Below are 14,774 nucleotides of genomic sequence, written 5' to 3'. Positions count from 1 at the left end.
CCTTCCTTCTCTTATTAAGAAGCAAACAAAGCAAACATTTAGTACGTACTAGACATACGTGTAGCTAGGACTATATCTCCCGTAAACTATTAATCTGGGACACAGTAAGTCTTGCCCATATTTTAATGGATTCTTGAGTAGCCCCAGAAGCAACATCACAGCAACATCTTTTCTTTCCTCTAGGTCAGAAATAGTGCCCTAAAGTTTTGTTCCTACTAAACTAAAAAAATCTACTAAGATTAATGAAAAAACCTCAAGTGATCCACACAATCTGAAGAATCCAGAGGAATGTTTGTTAAGCTTTAAATATGTATAATACTTAAAAACAACAACACCCCCTTGCACCTCAACCAGTATGTACCTTACAGTAATTTATTTAAAATGCAAGCCTATTGGTAACTCCAGCTACCAAAGCAAAATGGAGAAGAGACACACTGCAGCAAAAGACGACATTGAACTCTTGCCCATCCTCAGCCTCAAAAAGTTCAAACTTTTAAGAGATGGAGTGCTTGTCCTTCCCCCTTGCAGGCTTGGCATCCACTCCTGGGGAACATGGCACTTAACAGTATTGCCTTCAGTATCTGAAGCACTTGTGTAGCCCCAAATCTCCAAGTTACTTAAGAATCCTTATTAACTTTTAATGAATCCATCTTTCACAGCTGTGAAGAGCCACCCTGAAAAAAAAGCAACCCAAACATCCTAAAGGCAAATAAAACAAAACTGTAGTTGATCATTTAAAACATATGCACTTGTTTCTTCCAGCTCTCACTAAATTTTTGCAAGGCTTTGAATTGCTGTATTCCTACCTGAAGCACACACTTTCCCATATTCATCACTACCTATTTAATCCCTCCAATTATCAGGTCCTGTCCAAGAGATTTTTCATGGGGTTCAAAGACTACCCACTGTTAACAATAACCTTTCAAAATGGAGATGAGAGGAAAAGGGGGAAATTAATGGACCAAATCTGAACACGGTTAATGAGGAAGAACTAAATGGCGAGTGGGCAAGAGCAGATTTCAGTAAGAGGGCAATTACATGGATTCAGCAAGATAAAAGGGGAAAAGATACGGGATCTGACACAACCAGAAAAAGAAAAAAAAAAAAAAAGAAAGAAAGAAAAAGAAGAATTAGGAAGGACAACAATAGAAGGCATTAAAAAGCTTCCATATAATAAAACCCTAAAACCTCCCAGCCTGGAAGAGAAAAAGCCAATGCTAAGCACAAACTCCTACATGGCCAAAACAAGGTGCGAGGAGGGAACAATTCCCTATTTCTCACCTTTGAGGAAAACAAGTTGCATGAAGCCTGAAAACAAACCATTATGGTATTAAGAACATAATTAAACTGCACAGTTCATGACAGACTATTATAGGGATCAAAAGTATAAACAGATTTTAAACCAAATTACACAAATTTATAGTGGATGGGAGAGTTACAGAACACTCCATGAGCAGCTACTGAACGTAACCCCAATTTGCTTTCCGGTACAGAGGTCTCCTATGCTGCTGATGGAAAAAGATACAGAGAAATTTTCTCAGCTAAAAATCATTTTACCCTCTATCTGCCTTAGCTGGCAATGGCTCGCAGCTGTTACTGAATACAAATATAAAGCAAAATGGATTGGACTAGAGGTTATTCCCATTGCACTGTGTGCTCATCCACTTCACTTTTGAGGTGGTGGGAGAAATCCCTATTTCATGACAAGTGCTACCGTTACACACATTACCACTGACAGAATATGGAGCAAACCAGGTCACACTAAAGGTTATTCTTGTTGCCCTGCTGCTTATCTGCTTAAACTTCAAAGTATTTGAAGGAGAACTCAGTATAACAAGTGCTACCATACAATTGTTCCTGTTATGTAGCACCGTGTACAAGGAAGCCTGCCTTATATTTAAGATTGTACAACTATTTATAATTGGTCAAATTTTTGCCAAATTCAGCCTGGACTAAAATTTTCCATACCAGATGGCACACTTTCTCTGGAAATTAAAAAAATAAATATATACTTCAGCTGCTTCCTAGAACAAAACTGGAAGAACACACTTTCAGTTGTTTATGTTAACTCTTTTACAATCCTTGTTTTAATGCTGAAATTTAACAGGGTGGTTCAAAAACATACTGCTTGGTATCCTCAAACCAGTGGATGAAATCAGAAGTCTCTGAACATTAATTTTCTCACATTAAAAGGCAGTTAAAGAGTTGAGATCCAGAGATCCTGTGCCAAATATTGCTCTGCTCTGACAGAGCTGTGGGGAATTAACCCTCATTTGTTTGCTCTGACCAGGTGCTGCAGGCAGGAACAAGCAAGTGGCCTCTGTGCCCTGTCCTCAACCTACCCAAGCAGTTTAGAAGAAATATAAGCATGGTAAAAAGACAGAAAAGAAATTACAACTTAGTGATAAAGCTCAGTTTTAGCATCACACTACACTCTCCTCTAGAACCTTGAGAACCCTGGAGACTTTCAAGACTTATATTCTCTGAATTGTACATGCACAGTTGAGATACAACATAATAAACCAACTCCTAACCCTCTCTAACAATCTGTTCTACACTGAGGCTGGTAATACGCCATGGTTACCCGTTAAACCATAAGTGCCAGCTTTTCCATTAACAGAAGCAGGAAAATCCTACTGCCACCTTTCAGCCAAGCAAAATTTTCTTTGTAAGACTTAGTGTAACTCCTTGAGAGCCAAGGGAAATGGGGCAATAGTTTTTTAAGGGATCAATGAGAGTTTACAGAAGTGTGACAAAGCCAAAAGAAAGGCCAGAGTGACCAAGCTTATCTTACACAACTTCCAAAAATAATTTCGCCAATAGTCTGTTTGGAATCAACAGCCCAAACAGCTCCCCCACGGTTTTTGATATGGGCAATTTTCTTCTCTGAAAATAAAGAGATGTTCAATGACAAGACAGGAAAAAGCAAACAATAAGAAAAAAAAAAGGGGGGGGGGGGAACCTTGTTCATAAGTATCTTCCACAGTTAGCTGTAAGTAACAAGATGGGCCACTTAACACCTTGCATTTTAAGGACACAGTAAGACTCAAAGCATAATTCAACTAAATTTCTTCCTTCTAACAGAGGTCCTTTCAGGAAAACCTGTCCACTTTCTCTGCTGCATGGGAATGTTAAGTAACTTGAGCAGCTCCTCCATCTACCAGCAGGTATAGAAAAACTGGTCAATCTGCAAACTTCTTTTCACTTCAATACATCCATACTTCCTTGCCCTTCAGTAGGCTGGCATCTGCAACACAGGAATGCTCCCCACTAGTAACAGGCAGCTGTGAAAGCAAGAAGAGTAAGAAAACTCTATTTGGACATAGCTGCTGGAAATTGCAATGTTTACTGTAGTCACACACAAACTACATAACCTTGTGTAAAAAAAAGTCATTTCTTCAGAGGGACAACACTAACAACACAAAAAAAAAAAAGCAGCTGCAACATCACTTCCAGTGGACTTTAACGACAAGAACAAATAAATATACCTGCAAAATCACCATAGAAGACCGTAACTACCTAGTTTTGTACCTCCAGCTGTAATAAACTAAAAGCAAAAATGCCATCTTTAAAAGAGTAAATCAAAAGCAGTAGGAACAGATGCCTGTTGAATGTGTGCACATTGGAAAGCTTTAGGATTAATATGCCTGGTATTTCTACCCTTTATTTAGAAGCATACTTTAAGCATAAATATGTTCAGCAAGCGGGAGAAAATATCATACACATGGAGGAAAAAGAAATTAATTATATAAAAGGCAGTTTAAAAAATAATTTATACTGTTATTTCGTCTCACATACAATACTTTTAGTTTTGTGTCAATAGATTTCTACAAAACTACATTCATTATTCAGATCACTAGATAAATTTAAAATTTGAGTAATAAAAAATAGCAGAATAAAGTACCAAAGCCTTAAAATCAGTGATAATAATTCTAAATTTACATTACAACTCAAAAGAAATCTCAAATTCAAAATTAACTAGTCACAATTTAGGAACAGTTTTGTCTTTATAAACAAGGAAACATAAAACTTGACTGCAGTTAAACATCTGAGGGGAAGAAGCTTTACAATCTTACAAATACCACAGGGTTCCTGTAAATGCAGTATCTCTTCTACAGAAAACTAAGGAATCTGTTAATTGTTTATGGTTCTTATTCCCTAAAGAACACAAAAATCCTGACAATTAAAAGATAAGCCTACTAATAAAACACATAGGTGTGGTGGTTTGTTTTTTTTTTTAATTCTACCCCTGAGAATTCCATTAGCATCAGTAGCAAAGTAATACATCCTGAGTAAGCCCAACTGCCACTATTGCTAGAGTGATTGAGCCTTAGCAGAACTAACTCAAAGTTCTCCGAATGCATTAAATACAGCATTTTGATTTTACTAGCTGAAAACTCATTTGTGCTGTAGAGCACCTTAGCTTTGAACAACTCGCCTAGATCAACACTAACTCCAAACCTTAAACCATACACACAGTAGCCCATCTTCACTATTAACAGCAAAATATGTACAGGATGCTAGGGAACCAGCTAAGACAAAAAATACTAAATCCTTATTACCTACCCAAACATCAAGCAAGGAAATAGATGAATCAGAGGTTTCACTGTAGTTTACTTACAGTAACAGAATAGTGTTCAACAGCAAAGATTTAAACTACAAATTAAGATAAAGACAGCATGGAGTTAAACTGTGGCATTCCAGTTTTCTTTGTCCCTCCTCCCATATGTGTTTTCCTGAAATTTAACACAACAAATACATGGACATACTCCACATGTAGATGAGATGGAAGGAAGAACTTCGCCAGACACACAACTATAGGTTAGAATATGAAAATAAAACACTTTTGACAGCTAATTATAACGTTTAAGAGACTTGACATTTTCACTTTGCGGCATCACCCCCTGCCTCCTCCCCCAAGTCACTGCAGTGTTAATTCTTTGGGGTTTTTTTTAAATAAATGAAAATCATCCTAGTCACATATGACATCCAGAGAAATCTATTGGAAGAAGTAGAAATTCACTTCTTGGGAAGCATACGAATACACAAACGCCATTTTTGAAGCTGAAAGAATTAATACATCTACAGTAAATGCCAACGCTGTATGCACAGTGATCACTTAAACACACAACAAAACAATACATCGTTTTCTAGAAAGTGCAGCAAAATGAGGGCAGAGCGCTACCCATTCAAGAAGAACAGAATTACCTCTGTCTCCTCTTCCAACACCACATTCATGGCACCAAACAGTCTTGACAGAATAAGGTATTTATACCAGGAATTATTTTATTTTTGCATTTTTTACCTATTAACTACCAACCCAGAAAATGGGTGTGGAGAACCAACTGACAACAGACACAAAAGGAACTGAGGCTCTCGATGCCTTCATAGCACTAGTTTTCACATCACCGTCCACCCACATAGCTACCATGTTCCCAAGGCTAGCGACACAGTCCTGCTGAAAGGAACTAGAGGAAAACCAAATTAGGCACACCTTCAACAAACTGGAGGGACACACAAGTCCATGGAGCCAGGTGGGCTGCATTCAAGTGCTTAACAGAGCTGGCAGATGTCATTGCAAAGCCACTCTATCATCTGCAAAAGGTCATGGTGAACATGGCAGATTCCTGACAGTCAGAAAAGGGCAAATAATCAGGACCCTCTTTGAGAAGGGCAAAAATGCTCAATGATATAACAGTCCGATCAGCCTAACCTCAGTCCTTGGAAAGGTTACGGACCAAACCCTCCTGGGAAGATACTTTCAAGCCCATGAAGAAAAAGAAATGACTGGGAACAGCTGCCAAAGATCTTCCAAGGATGACTTGTGCCTTATCAACCTGACTGTCCTATACAATGAGAAGACAATGCAAAGTCACTGGATGTTACTTCAGCAAAGCTTGTGACATGATCTCATAATATACCCAAATTAGAAAGCCTGGACAGCTGAACTACGCAACAGATGAAAAATCAATTGGACTGCCAGGCTTAATTGGTTGTAATCAGTGGTACAAATCCAACAGGATGCCAGTTACTGGTGCAGCCCTCAGGAGCAGATACTGGGGCTAACAGAACATTTCCATTAGCAAAGGGACAACAGGACGGAAGGCATCCTCAGCAAATCCACAGTGGATGCTAAACTGGGGACAATGATTGATGCACCAAGGAACTGAGCCACCAACTGGACAGGCTTCAACTGACAGGAAAAACGGGCAGACAAGAACCTCATAAAGTTCAAAGACAAGTGCAAAGACCGGTCTCTAATTTGGAATAACCCTATGCAACTGGACACACTGCCAAGTGCATCAAAAGCAGCTTCACAGAGAAAGACCTGGGGGTCCTGGTGGACAAGCTGAACATGACAGCAATGTGCCCCTGTGGCAAAGGCAGCCAGCCAAATCCTGGCTGTATTAGCAAGAGTGTACCCAACAGATGGGAAGAAGTCATTATTCCCCTACTCAGCACTATGAAACTACACCTAGGAGTTCCACAGTCAGTTTTAGGCTTTCCCGTACAAGAGAGACACTGACATAGTGAGCAAGTCCAGCAGCGCAGCAGGGATCTGCAGTACGTGACCCACAAGGACAGGCTGAGAGACAGGTTTGTTCAGCCTTCAGAGAAGGCTAACGATGGATCCTATCACTGCCTCCAGTTAGCTAAGGGGAGGTTACAGGGAAGGAATCAGACTCTTCTTAGAGGTGCCCAGCAAACTGATGAGAGGCAGCAGTCACAAGTGGCAAGAAGAGAAGTTCCAGTCAGACAGCAGAAAAGAAAAAAAAAACAAACCCACACAGGGATACTCAAAAAGTAGAAAAGATTTGACTTGAGTTCTCCATGCTCAGAGACACTTAAAACTCAGCTGGGTAGGAACCTGAGCACCGTGAGGCAATTTCAAAGTCCATCCTGCTTTGAGTAGAAGGTTGAACCAGGTGCCTTCTAGAAAATCATTCCAACCTTCAGTACTCTACATGGGATTGTAAAATAAAGTACATCGTTTATGACTTATCTGAGACTGTAAGGAATTTCACAGATGTCTAGTACATTCGTTACTTATTTCCAACACACACAACTAATTCGTAATACTGTTTTCCAAGTCTGACAAAATTTCCAAAACTTCACTAGAAAAGAAACAGGGCAAGTCTGGATGCATACATAAATTTGAGGACCATTTACTATAGAAATTTAAAACTTTTCATTTTCAATGCAATTTAGATTAGTTCAAGGATACAACGTTGAATTTCAGCTCTTATTGGAATAGTAGTATTTATTATGCAATATTTAGAGTGTGTTCTAGTATTTGCAACGTGTGCAATGGTAACTTTCTAAGGAAACCATTCTATGGCTCGCTGTAAAACTAAAGCAATGCACTGATACATTCGAAACTCAAATGTTACATTTTTGTGAAAAAGAAAAAGCCTTTAGAATTGTATTTTTCCATAATAGTATAAACACTGGTAGCTGAAGCTACAGATCTTAGTATAGCCTGCAAATAATTTGTATGGATGCCACATAAATGTAAATTTATTCTACCTACTGGAATCTACGTGAAAGCCATTGAAATCCAATGTGCTTTATACTTACACACAGAAAACCACAGAAACCTTCCAAAACCCTTCCATCCCTAAAGGAAATTGACTTATGTCCCCAAAGACCATTGCACCCTGACAACATCAGTGTATTTTTTAGAGGAGGACATTAGAGCACTGTATAGGTGTTGGCTGGGACAGTTCATTTTCTTCACAGTAGCTCCTATGGGGCTAAGTTTCAGGTTTGTGACCAAAACCACGCTAATAACACACCCATGTTCTAGTTACAGCTCAGCAGTGCTTACACAGTGCCCAAGTCTTCTCTGCTCCTCAGACTGCCCCACCAGTGAGCAGGCTGGGGGGCACAAGAAGTTGGGAGGAGACACAGCTGGGAGAGTTGACCCCAACTGACCCAGGGACATCCCCTACCATAGTATGTCCTCAGCAACAACAGCTGCAAGGAGAAGGAAGAAGGGTGGGCATTTGGTGTGACGGCGTTTGTCTTCTCAAGTAACCATTACATGTGATGGAGCCCTGCTTTCCTGGAGATGGCTGAACATCTGCTTGCCGATGAGTAGTGAATGAATTCTTTATTCTGCTTAGCTTGTGTGTGCAGCTTTTGCTTTACCTATTAAACTCTTTATCTCAGCCCATGTGTTTTTGCACTATTAGCCTTCCGATTCTCTCTCCCATCCCACTGCAGGGAGCCAGCAGCAGCACGGGGCTGAGCTGCCTAACACGGTTAAACATCAACAAGCAGATCCGAAATATACAGCACTTATAATTGAAGAATGCACCAAAGTATTAAGCTTACTCAGGTTTATAGTCACAATTCAACTAGCTGAGACTGAAAAAAGGTTCAAATTTTAAAACATTCAAATATATGCAACTCAGTGGTTATCACTGCATACATTTAAATGTACAAATCTGGACAGGTATAGCTGTGCAGAATACGATCTAACAGTTCTGTGATGGAGAGGGTAACAGCCAAATAGTAAAGATGATGTGCATTAGCAGAAAATAAGTTGTATAGGGGAAAAAAATGGCACTAACAACTTGGTACAATGGCTGAGAAATTGCATTATAAACACCTGACTTCCCAGAAGGCACATTTTAGGTCAAAGCTTTTGTCCAACCAATTGGTACACGCAGTAAGTCTGATCACTGACCCTGTACCTTCAGGTAAACATAAAAAGAAAGAGCAAAATATTATAAATCATTCTCCTAAAAAAAAAATCTCAGCTAACAGTGATGCACTGATAACCACTTCATCTTTTTGTAATTCCATTCATAAAAAGTCTGCCTGGTTTCATACATTTAAACATTTTACAACTATGTTGATAGAAAGGACTAAAAACTAGCAGTGAACTTTTGCACAATAGCTTACTTTGAGTCAATGGTTTGCTGTTGAAAAACCACATCTTCACCCTGCCACACACTACTTGGCGCTAGAGCCCAGGCACTCATTTTCAGATGGAGATGAGCTTATTCAGGGAGTGGAGAAGTATTTCCAACTTTTTGTTTGGTATGCTTTCTGCCAAAATGAGTTGAAGTGGCCTGCTGAATGGTCAGATGAGCACTGGAGTTATCTAAAGGCAAGACAGTAGACACAGCAGAAGCACAGCAGCTTCTGTTCACATTCAGGATGAAGTTAGTCTGTCTTCTAACTAGTACTTTCTTTCCACATCAGCTTGATGCAGTACGCTCACCTTTGCCAGAAAGCTACAAGTAGTTGCTACACTGACTGCAGAAATAATTCTGTTCACTGGAAAAATTCACCATAGCTAAAATAGAGTTTTTCAAAATATGGAAAGACTATAAACTAGAATTATGTCCTTCATTTGTAGCTGTTTGAGGGTCACTTAAAAGTTACTCCACTTTTACTGATACTCTATACATTACATATATAATTTCCAAAATGAGATTATTTTAAAAATACTAAATTTTCCAAGAGGCACTTGTGTTTTGCTCACAAAACAAATCCCACATTTCAGTTACAGTAGCTAAAACAAGTTGGATGAAGCAAGACCAGAAAATAAAACATTAGCTTGAAATACTGCTTCATTTGACTGAACGTACAAACATTTTGAAAAACGAGGTAGTCCTATAACATGCATTAAACCTACAGAAAATAGGTTAATGTTATCTTCTCTATTGTAAACTGCCTGCTATACATGACTAAAGCACAACTGTTTTTAAAAGTTCAGATTTATTCGAGTCCAGAGTATTTAAATGCATTTACAATCAGCTTAAAGTTCATCCCATCACAGCTTCAAGCTTGTTCCTTTCACAGAAGAAATGGCCAAAAATCAGATAAACACACAGATTCTGTCATGAAAGCTTCATATGTATGAATAAAAGAGAAAGGATCATGAATAATGCAACCCAGTCAGAAAAGTTGGGAGTCTGAGCTATTTTGTCAAAGATTTCAGCTGAAGAGAGTATTTCACAGCCATTCTTCTCTCCTCTACAAAGCTACCTGTAAAGCCTTTCCAGGAAAAGGCCAAGAGAATAAGGCACAGTTCACACCGGCTAATGTGCAGAGAAGAATAAATGCAATTCACAAAGCAGTGCTACTTCCAGCATATGTGTGCGCCACCAGAAGCAGCATCTCACACCTATTCTAATGCAGTTGCCAGCATCAGTGCGAGCTTTACAGCTTCATGCACTAAGTGCTCACCCCCAAAGGGGAAATTTCAGACTGCTTCCACATTTCTACAGTAATAAGCTTTAACTACTTCTTCTCTAACTTCAAACCTGAAATACACAAGAAAAACGTGAATCAAAAATGCATGGAAGAACATATGTATGGAAGAACTATCATGGAAGATTAAGAACAAATGTAGTTGAACAAGTGTCCACAATCAGCAAGAGCTGGATTGGGAGCCTGCAAACAGTACAGCACCCCTGCCATACCAGCTCTCTACACACCACCAGAGCCTGCACTCCAACTAATCAAATCAGAAACTAAGGTTTCTGTGACCACAGGCGGTGGATTTTTGTAGGTGTTGCTGTGTGCAGGGGCTCTCAAATTAAATTGAGATGTAATTATTATCAGGAAGACCAGCTACATCTTGCCTGGTTTCAAGGAAAGAATGTAAGAGACTAAAATTGAATACAACTAGTGTAAGGAAAAAAAAAAAAAAAAAAGAATCACACTTAATCCCCTTAGGTTGCCTTTCCTTTGTGTTTAAACAGTGCAAGAACAACTACAAGTGAACAATAACGTAGAAATCCAGAACCTCAGATGTTGATTTTACCTTAAGATAGTAAGTCGTTCTGGATACTAGATGTAGCGGAAACGTGTCAGAAGGAAAGCACTGCTACATGCCTACCTTAGTCTTGCTTCCCTTCCTGAAGATCTGCTAGAGTTAACGGCCACAGACAGCTGGATAGACCTTTCAGATAATCTAATCCAGTGCAAGCACTCCCATTAATCAATACATCCATTAATTTTATAAAAGAAGTGCCACAGATGACAATCAATGCACTGTACAACCACATCAAGTTTTGGTGAGCCTTAGTAAGTGTTTGCATAGTCATAATGCTAAAATTAAACTAATTTTAAAAACTCAGAGAAGCTGACAGAAGCTTCATATTTAATTGTAATAACCCTGCTGTTCTCTCCTTTCATTCTTTTTCTTCCAGAAAGGTACGAAAAACATATTACTATCCTTATGCTAGGCAGCAATTACCTTCAGGTTTGTCAGCTTCTGCTGAATTAAAATTTAAGGAAGGACTAACGGAAAGATCATATTTAAATGTAAATATTAAACAACTGTGGTGAAAAATTAACCTGATTACTGTTTACAGAAAAGCCTTTGTCTTTAATTAGGATTCATTTAACTTGGACAGTGAGCTTGGGGAACTCAAGGACAACTTTAATGAGAGGTGGTGTTTGCCCTGAGCCCCCTGAACAAGCCTGATACGAGCAGGACCATCCCGACAATAAATACTGTGCACAGCTGTGTCAGGACGGTAACACTGCCACGCTTGGGCATCTGGCCAGCATCCCTGGCATGTGAGAGCCTTGCGAATCATGAGATAGCACACGCCTGTACTTCGTTTAAACTTAAAAGTTCACATATACTAGGTGTGTACATTATTTTTGGTTTTCACTGTATATAAAGGCAGGCAAGCTCCAGGACCGTGCCAGAAGCACCACCGCATGAGTATTTTCCTCATTACTGAGAGACTCTTGGCAACGGTTGCAACGGGCCTTCACAGCCAAAGTGTGGGCTTGGATGATGTTAAGGCAGTAGTGGGTGATGTATCCTCTTCTCAGCCTCTGTAATGCTTTGCAGTAATGATTTGAGGCTTTGCTCTTGTTGCTCTTTGATCATATTGTGAATAACTAGTATGGTTTCCTTTTATCATATTGCATGCTATTTTCCTTTATTATATTGTAATACAAAAAACTGCATTTATTTTTGTATTTGACTTGGAATTCATTTTTGCCCGATATCCAGTCAATCAGCAAAACAACAACCTAGCAGAAGAAAACAGTTAAAGGCTTATCTCTAAAATAATATTTCGACAAATTTGCATGGTTAGGGGTTCTTTTTCCCCTTTTGAAGGTATGTACATGATGCACAAAAATGCAAACAGGTAGAACACAGCATATTCACAAGCTTGAAAAAAAAAAAGCCAGTTTGCTCTTCTTGCTGTTACCCTCCTCTTCAAAATCATACATTTTAACCTGAGAGTAAAGTTTCAGTGTGACTAGGTCTTATCAACACTTAGTATGCAATTGTTAGATATGGTGTGCTCTAAGAAAAAGCTCAAAAAAAAACCTTTACAAAAGGACAGATGAGTACAAGGAACACAGTTTGTGTCTGAAGCACATTTCAAGGACTCTGATCTAAGTTTACAACATGTCATGTGAAAATAAAAAGCCGTATTACTCACCAAAATGCTTACACAAAAAAAAATTATTGCAGGGGAAGATACAGTAACAAAACTGAATTATTAAGGATCTAACTTAGACATTCATACTTTTGCCATCCCCAAAACACTTACAGGACACAGCAAGATTGCTGTGCCAGAACAGCATCATTATTCTTATCAGATAGCAAGGCTTATGCTGAGTATTTTCTACTTCAAAACAAATCCTTCAATAATGAGACCTTTTCATGGGTAAAGAAAAGGTCATTTCCACAGCTGGAGAAAAACCATCAACAGCAAGCCAACAAACACCAGGGCTTCGGAGACAGCTGATACTACCTGGTGAATGGCAATCACCAATTCACTTTATTCCTTTTGTTCTTTGATTTTTTTTTCAATTAACACCTCTCACCACAACATGTCATTTGGCAAGAAGTTCAAAGTAACCAAGTAAATTCAATGCTACACTATACATGTGGTTCTTCTGATCTAGGAATTTGCTGCTGTCAAAAGAAAAGCCTTTTCTTGACATCTTTGCCTTGCTGCTCCTAGACAGAAAATCTCTCTTACACCAGCTCTGATCTGTGCCACACTCCTTCATGACATGATTCACCTCCTGCATTCAGCAAAAAGTTACCAACTTTTTTTTTTCCCCGTGTTAACAAATTCTCTTTAGTCTACAGTGGGGTATGAAGAATATCAAAACCACCACTGAAGTATGTGTAAGAGCAAAAGACAATGAAGGAACAGGGAGGAAAGGTAGAGATGGAGGAGAAAAAGCAAGATGCCACTCATATCACTCCTTGCTTTCTGGTGGTGGTGAAACCACAGGGAGTATAGCTGGCCAAAATTAAATGAGGAATTAAATTTAAAACAAACTAATCCCCACACATAGCCCTGAAATCAGCACTAGCACAAAAGTTCCACAGAAGCAAGAATCCCTGGGATTTGATTAAGCATCTTCTCCTCCCTTCTCCCACAGCCAGCCTAAAATCTAAGTTTTAAACCCACACAGTTATGAAGATCATTCCTATGAGAAGAGTAGTTGATGGGCAGTACTACCGTACTCCAGACTCAAAGCTCCATGCTGCTTTTTGAAAGGACATGGCAGTCTTACCAGTACTTTTATATAAAGCAATACAAGAGGTACCTATGCAAATGCTCTTATAAAGGGAAAGACTGCCATATTTCATTTGCACTTTTCTTCCCCAAGACTGCTCTTAAGTCACCTCAATATTTGTACCATTTCAGAAACAAGAAGCTGCATAAAGACAGCAGAGCATTTCAAAGCATCTGTTCTGAAAACTAAACAACAAACAGTGTTAAAGCACTGGTCTAAACATCATTTCATTGCGTAACTTCTACTTTTGGTAGATTTTTCTTCAGTAGTCAAATCTGTGAAATTATTTGGTTTACATGGAGGAAACAACCTATTTGCTGCTTTCAAAAACTATTATGGTTAAGCTTTTTAAGCCACAAATTCACCTAACAGTCACAAACATACTACTATAGGAGCTACAGATACACAGGTGATATTTTCTTATTTAATAGCCCTTAATGGATTTATCTTTCATAAATCTATCCCGTCACTGAAAAACTGTTTCCTATCTTCTTGGGGATACTCAAGATTTTAGAGATCTCCCCGTCCCCCACTCTCAGAGACAGGAAAGTCCTTGCCTATGGAAATGACTCAAGTTTTCATACAGGCACTGCACCACATTCCCGAGTGTCCTTCTTGGCGCTCCTTAGGTCTATTATACCCTGACTGGGATGAAGGGATTAGAAGCGCCTACAATACTGAAAACAGGATTTACAGCAACAATGACACAGTGTTTCGTGCTCCGCTCCATTGCTAGCAAGTCCTATGATTCTCTCTGCTTTTTAGCAATTACTTGCACTGAGCTAGTACTTGCATAAAACCATCGTTACAAACACCAAAATCTTTTCCTTAAATAATAGTAAATTCAGAGGCTACCATTGCGTGTAAAGAAAGAAATGTCTTCCTATACACATCCCTTCACATCAATACGATGTATTATCGGAGAGGATTTTGTGATATTGAGGGCTAAGTCTTCATGATCAATCCTTGCTATCACTACCCCAACTAACACTCACTCATCAGCAAAGCTGTATCCCAACTAATTATGACAAGTGATTGCCGAACAAAACTTTCGAACAGCACAGATTTCTGAGAGTCAAAGGATTTTAATAGGCTTAGGGGGATGTTGAATGTGTTTTGTAAGGCTGTTGCCTCTTCACCTCAGCACTCTTCCTATGTCCGCTATCTCGGATCTTGGTTCAGCTTACTAGTTAATACTTTACACTCTTCCAAGAAGTCCTTTTAAAAACTGTTATCAACACTGCCCA

General features: G+C 39.1%; 1 protein-coding gene across 4 annotated transcripts in view; it reads right to left on the bottom strand.

Moving 5' to 3' along the window:
• CDK8 (cyclin dependent kinase 8) overlaps nucleotides 1-14,774 on the bottom strand; it is an 83,809-nt gene that overhangs the window by 54,955 nt on the left and 14,080 nt on the right. The gene's annotated exons all lie outside the window — the stretch shown is intronic.

Source organism: Falco rusticolus, chromosome 2 (assembly GCF_015220075.1).
Source record: "Falco rusticolus isolate bFalRus1 chromosome 2, bFalRus1.pri, whole genome shotgun sequence".
NCBI lineage: Eukaryota > Metazoa > Chordata > Aves > Falconiformes > Falconidae > Falco > Falco rusticolus.
Note: the sequence above shows the minus strand (reverse complement) of the source record. Positions and strands in the feature narration are given on the sequence as shown.